This window comes from Rhinopithecus bieti, unplaced genomic scaffold (genome assembly GCF_001698545.2).
Source record: "Rhinopithecus bieti isolate Rb0 unplaced genomic scaffold, ASM169854v2 scaffold_6933, whole genome shotgun sequence".
Taxonomy (NCBI): domain Eukaryota; kingdom Metazoa; phylum Chordata; class Mammalia; order Primates; family Cercopithecidae; genus Rhinopithecus; species Rhinopithecus bieti.
In genome coordinates, this window is record NW_016805426.1 from 3,080 (window position 1) to 10,532 (window position 7,453).

The window sequence follows — 7,453 nt, forward strand, 5'->3', positions numbered from 1 at the left end:
CCCAGGAGGCGGAGGTTGCAGTGAGCTGAGATCGTGTCACTGTACTCCAGCCTAAGCAATAGGCTGAAAAAAAAAAAAAGTAGAAGAAGTGCATTCACAATGGTGCAGACATCAGCAGTTTCACTTGCAGACTCACATTCCTGTTGGGTCAGAGATTGAGCCAAATGAGGACTATAGGGAAGCTCCTGTTTCATACCTATTCCTGAAATCTGGCCTGCCTTCCTGATTTAGGGAAGATGTGTTCCTCTGTTTGCCTGCATATTACAGAAAACAGCCTGTGAAAGAATCTGCAAGCATGACTTACAATTGTAACTTAGCATATCGGAAATTTCTGTTGAGGCCATCAATGGCTTGCATGTCCTCTGGAGTCAACTCAAAGTCAAAAACCTGAAAGGAAGAAAACACATTAACCTTTCCCCAGGACAGCAGCTTCTTCCTGGGAATACAAGGCTTTCAGAGGGCAGAGGCAAGGATGGCAATATGGAAAGTATTTCTGTCCTCATTGGCCTCTAGGTGAGACCTCTTCCCCTGAGTTCTGCTACTTTTCCATCCCACCTCCCTCCTGCTCTGCTCCACTTCTAAAAGAAAGACAACTTATCAATCTTAGACATTTCTAGAGAATTGCTTGAGACAGAAAAAAATAAATTCTTTATCCTAAACAAAGGCAAATCTGGACAAAATACCTGCTTCCTTGACTTGACCACACTTGGTGCTTGGTGAGGATTTTCCTTACTCACTTCCCCTGGAACTTGTCCCAGTCTTTGACTGTGCAAGCCTTGGAACACAGGACAACCTTGCTCCAAGAATCTGTTGGCCTTAGGAAAGCATTTCCTGATCAATTGTTCCACCATACCACTTGCGCATTGCAGGCCCCCAAATACTATTTCCAGCTACTACTAAATAGTACCAAATACTACTTCCTTACAAAAAAAAAAAAAAAAAAAAAACTTTTTTGAATATATTTATCTTACTTAAGCCAAGAGTTGTTTTATTTGAAAACACATAACCCCTGATGAAGAATCCCTTAATAGCAAAGAAAAGAGATATTTGGTTTAACAAATTAAGTTCATTATTTCATGCAGAAGACAGAAAACTCAGAGCCCTATCTATCCATCTATCTATGATCTACATATCTATCTAACGTCTCTCTCTCTCTCTCTCTCTCTCTCTCTACCTATATCTGCCCATTATCTACCTATCCACCCATATATTTACCCATCAGTGATTCGTCTTAAAATATACTCCAGAAGTGACATGGTTATCACAGGGATATGTATTAACATGTTAAGTTAAATTGAAAAATAAAATACCATAAGATTTTTTTTCTATATTGTAGCAAGATTTAGATTTGCCTATTTGATTTTAGTATAACTTTAAAAATTTAGAGCTACAAAGTTGTGAAACAAATACATTAGGAAATATGCTTCAAATATCATCCTTTGTAATAACTAAACTCATGTTGATTTTTCCAGCTGCCATCTTTACATGGACAACAGCATACATAGTCTTTAAAAATTCTTTTAGAATTCAAAACAAAGTAAATTAAAGACCACTGATTGATCTAATGGATTGGAGTGTATATGAGGAAGTCTTCAGGCAAAATCTTTACTCATTGATTTACTATTAATAATTTGATCAGTCTATGAAATTATACCTAGCTTCCCACCTGCCTGGGGCACTGCCAGGGGAAAGGTGATAAAAGATGACCCAGAAGGTGTCACTGCATTTAGGGTCTCACAGTCCAGAGAGCACACTGACATCTTAGAGAAAAACAATGTTAAGTTAAAAGGGAAAAGACTCACTAACAAACCATGCCAGGCACTATTGTGGTGAAAAATGTGCTACGTTGTTCCAATGGTTATGTATGTATGATATGTAACAAAGCAGGTAATCCTATTTGAGTTTGATCATAAAATACAAATGGAGATTTGTCAGACAGAGGTGGTGAAGGAGAGAAATGAGGGTCCTTAAAGTTATTTACCATGTAGAACTCCTGAAACTCATGAAAATGGTGGAGTTGAAATTTGCTTAGTGTCACACAACTAGTGAGGGGCAAAGTCAGTCCTAGAGGTGATAAACTTTAGAACTGTGAATCCAGTGATCTCTCTTCATACTCTTCCATCCTGCCCCCCTCCCTTAGCACACAGAGGAGAGAAGCACGGGCATGAATGACATGTGGCACATTCCCCCGTGGAAGAGAGATGGCCCAGACCAGCGACTATGGCTCATTTTGGAGCAAAACCACTTGACCTGTACCTGGAAGTTCTCTTTGATTCTCTTCTCAGAGAAGCTCTTGGCCAGGACCACCACCCCCCACTGCAGCTGGTAGCGCAGGGCAACCTGGCCTGGGCTTCTATTGTGTTTCTTGGCAATGGATTTCAAGGTTGGCTCCTCCAAAAGATATGGGCTATCTGGGTCCATCCTGGAGAAAAACAACAGATATGAAGAGTATGGATAAAAAATCTAGAGTGTGCTACCCCTTTTGCCCAAAGCCCCAGACAACGAGAGGAGAAGATACAATAGAGTATGTTTCGAAGTGTCTCATAAATATTCATAGAGATTCATTTGCAATTGCTGCAAACTGGAAACAACTAAACTGCCCATCAATAGGTGAATGGATAGACAACTTGTGGTGTGCATGTCCATACAACGGAATATCTTACAGCAGTAAAATGGAAAGAACAGACACTTGCAACTACAGGAATGAATCTCACAGACAGGTTGAGCAAAAGAAGCTACACAAAAGAATATATATGACTTCTTTACATAAAGTACTACAGCAGACAAAAGTAATCTAAGACTGAAAACATTACGAACATAGTTGCCTAGAGGTGGGGAGGAATTGTCTCAGAAGGAACACAAATTAACATTTTTGGGAGAAAGTTTCTATATCATGACAATAATGTGGATTACAAAGTACATTCATTTATCAAAATTGTACGGCTAACATATATGCATTACAGTTTATGTAAATTTCACCTTCAAATCACTTTGAAATTGTATTTGGAGTGGGGTTGGGAGAAGGCAGATATACAAATGAAACAGGAGGGAAGGAATGTTGGTGACATTGAAGCTCAGTGGTGTTACATGGGAATTCACTACACTGTTGTGTTCACTGTTCTATGTTTGACTTTATCTATAATGAAATGCTAAAAGTTTCTTAATCAATAGAGTTGCTGATATAAATTAACTCTTTGATACTCTTATTACCAGTTTGGGTCTCTGTGAGATGCCAGGGCGCTGTAGGCAACTAGAACAATGTCCTTGGACTTGCAGAACTCCAGGAGTTTGCTCTGGTTGAGGTAAGGGTGACATTCCACCTGTAATTTTTCAAGACCAAAAGGTGTCAGAATACATGAGCGAATAACCACATGTAAATTTTTAAATGCCTTGAAGGAATATCTAGTACTATATTAATATTGTACTATGTATTTCAGATTGGTCATTTTCCCCATGCACCTTCTGAAATGCCTTCAAATTCCATCAGCGGTCATACTAATATGATAACTTATGTATTCTTTTTTAATTAGTGTTTTTAAATGATTAAAATCTCTTGTGCCCAAATTATAGTGTCTACATGACATTTCTACTCAGAGAAACCAAGATTTCTTAGAAAAATGGCTAATTCCATTTCTGACTGGGGAAGCTACAAGTTCAGCCTAGAACAGCTTATATTCTAAATGGCAAAGAACATTAAAAAAATGAAGCAAGTCAAAGGACCAAGAAGCTCATTTGAAAAGTCTCCTGCTGGTCAAAATGGTGGCAAGTTGAGCATCAAAAAGAATAGTCACTACAATGGTTGGGAAAACGACGTATTTGCTAAAATTCACGAGTTCAAATGACGTTAACCAAATGTGATCAAATCTTTAGCTTTAACTTTCAGTTTACAGAAAGTACAAAAGGAACATGTCAAATTGTATCACATCACTGGATCAACCAGTATATCCTATACTGAGGAAAACTTTACAGGAATAAAAGCCTTAAGTTTTCATTAGTAAATTGAAGGAAAGAAAAAGGCAGAGTGAGAATGAGAGCCACGGAAGAAGAAGAGAAAGAGAAGGTAGAACAGCAAGAGGAGAAGAAGGAGGAAGAGAAGAAACAGAAGAAGACAGAGGAGGGAGAAGAGGAAGAAGAGGAGGGAAGTAAAAAAAAAAAAAGAGAGAGAGAGAGAGAGCAAACTTATTTATAATAGAGTGATTTGGCCAGGCTCAGTGGCTCAGATCTGTAATCCCAGCACATTAGGAGGCCAAAGTGGGCAGACTATGAGGTCAGGAGTTTGAGACCAGCCTGACCAACATGGTGAAACCCCATCTCTACTAAAAATACAAAATTAGCCAGGCGTGGTGGCGCATGCCTGTAATCCCAGCTACTCAGGAGGCTGAGGCAGGAGAATCGCTTGAACCTGGGAGGTGGAGGTTGCAGTGAGCTGAGATCATGCCACTGCACTCCAGCCTGCATGACAGAGTGAGATTAGGTCTCAAAAAAAAAGAAAAGAGTGATTTATGAGACATATCATCCAATTGCAATGTATGGGCCTTATTTCCACATCAATTTAAATGAATCAACTGTAAAAATATGATAAAATTATATTTTAGCACTCATGTTATTTAGTAATAATAAGAAATTATTGCTACCATTTCAAGTGGTATAAAAAGATCTGGCAATGTTTAAAGATTTAGAGATTTGTTAAAATATTTTCAGATAAAATGATATAATGTCTGCTTCAAAATAATACAGAGGTAGAATTATCTATGTAACATGTTTGGTTGTGAGATAATTATTGCTTAAGTGTAAGGATGGGTACATAAAAAGGAAATGATTATAACGTGAGGGAATATTCAAAAAATTGATTGAAAATGTGCATTACGTAGAAACTATACATGGATTTCAAAAAAAAAATGCACTAAAATAAACTTGTACTAACTTGTTATGACACGTCTAAACAGGATCTAGTTTGAGGCATTGAGAAAGATAAGACAACTCCCCTATCAGAGAAACATGAATTCTGCTAAATTGAAGAACAAAAATCAAATTTATTGTGAAGCATGGGTGGAAGAATGGTGAAATTATTGACTCTTTACACAAAATTTATGGGCAAAATCCCCTACATTTTAAGAAGGAACGAGATGATGTTGAAGATGAAGCCCACAATGGCATACCATTCACATCAATTTTCAGGAAAAAACATGTATCTTACTAGGGCCCTAATTAAAGAAGAGCAATGATTAACAGCAGAAATGATAACCAGCACCATAGATATCTCAACTGGTTCCGTTTACACTATAGTGACTGAAATATTTAAGTTGAGTGAACTTTCCAATTCATGGGTGATGAAACTGTTGTGGCCAGATCAGCTACAGACAGGAGCAAAGCTTTCCAAGGAAATTTTAGATAAGTGAGATCAAGATCCTGAAGCATCTTCAAAGAATTGTAAAATGAGGTGAAACATGGCTTTGCCAGTACAATCCTGAAGACAAAGCAAAATCAAAGCAATCGCTACCAAGATGTGGAAATGGTCCAGCCAAAGCAAAAGGAGATTGGTCAAGACAAAAGGTCATAGCAAGTTTTTGGGGATGCTCAGGGCATTTTGCTTATTGAGTCTCCAGAGGGCTAAAGAAGAATAACAACTGTTTTGAGAAAATTAGCCAGTTTTAGTGTGAAAATATCCACAAAAAGCCTCACCAGGGCCAGGCGCGGTGGCTCACGTCTGTAATCCCCAGCACTTTGGGAGGCCAAGGTGGGCTAATCACAAGTCAGGAGATCAAGACCATCATGGCTAACACAGTGAAACCCCCATCTCCACTAAAAATACACAAAATTAGCAGGATGTGGTACTTGGGAGGCTTAGGCAGGGGAATGGCTTGAACTCAGGAGGTGGAGTTTGCAGTGAGCCGAGATCACACCACTGCACTATAGCCTGGGTGACAGAGCGAGACTCCATCTCAAAAAAAAAAAAAAGCTTCACCAAAGATTATTTTTCACCATACCAATGCTCCTACTCATTTTTTTCATCAAGCAGGGGCAATTTTGCAAGAATTCTGACAGAAAAATCATTAGTCATCCACCTTATAGTCCTGATTTGGCTCCTTCTGAGTTCTTTTTGTGTCTGAATCTTTAAGAATCTTTAACAGAGACTTTTTTTACAGTTAATAATGTAAAAAATAAAGAATACATTGACATGATTAAATTACCGGGACTCTCAGTTATTTAGAGATGAACTAAATGGCTACTATTTGCTATTAGTTCACATACTTAGTTCATATACTCATGAGCATATAGTTATGCTTTAAAAACTATACTGAATTTGGTAAAGCTTGTGTTGAAAAATAGTTGATATCTTTATTAACATCTTTTAATTCCATTTTTCCAGGAAATTTTTGAACTCATATTCTCTATATCGTTTTTAAAAATTTTACAAAAATAAAAACTTTTAAAAGTAACAAAAGAAATATTTTCATGTTAGATATAGGAAAAAATACCAGATCACCTAGAATTTTACCAGAACCATGTAGCAACCTCTAATCATTTTGTACGCTTCATTTTAGTCATTTTTGTTGTTCTTAAGATGTTAAATAATTTAAAATTAACATATATACTGAATAGTATAGATTAACATATTTTATAAGAATCCTGATTTTATTCATTTATTCTCCCTTCCTCCATATTCAGCTTCTGTGCTCCAGAAGAAGCCAGTTACACTTTTGTGTCATGAACTTACTTTCTCTTACATTAATTGGTTTATGAAAGGTATATTACGGTGTTCAAGCCAATGACACATGAGAAAAAAATTGGTAGAAAACTTCTGTGAAAATTATTCTTCTGTCTTTAGAAACAGCCCCAGAAAACCCTCTCTGCTGTGCTGAAGATGAATGAGGAGACCTATCCCCCAGTTGCCATGAGGAGCTATTCTGAAGCTATAAAACATGGAGTACAGACAAAATATGTTCAGTTTAGGAAAGTATCTTACAGCTTCTAGAGCAACCAAACCCAAACTTTCTATAAGTCAATCAACTTTAAGCCTGTTTGAATTGAGTTTTCTGTTTCTTTTGGCTTAAAAGCATCCTGAAAAACAGAATAGCATATAATTCTCTGATATGCTTTTGATATAGTCTTACAAGCTTTCCCTCTTTGCTATTAGGTCTTCATAATATCCTCTCAAAGATCTCTATGAAGCCATCAGAACTTTATTTCCTCATTTGTGGAAAATCAAAATTCTAAGCATTTGGTTTTAGAAATTATATATATATATGTTGATATATATTATATTACTATATAATATAGATGGGAGTTTTTAACACATTTTGATTGTCTACAAATATCCCTAGAAATATAAAACTAAAACAAAGAGTATACATTTTTGAACTGCTTCTTGTATAATTATCAAAATGGTCTGCACAAAGCTTTATTTAACAGTGTCATAAATCATGGTTGATATTTGGCTGTATTGGATGTT

General features: G+C 36.9%; 1 pseudogene; it reads right to left on the reverse strand.

Moving 5' to 3' along the window:
- Positions 1-304: 304 nt before the first annotated feature.
- LOC108529880 (aldo-keto reductase family 1 member C2-like) overlaps positions 305-7,453 on the reverse strand; it is an 18,781-nt pseudogene continuing 11,632 nt past the window's right edge.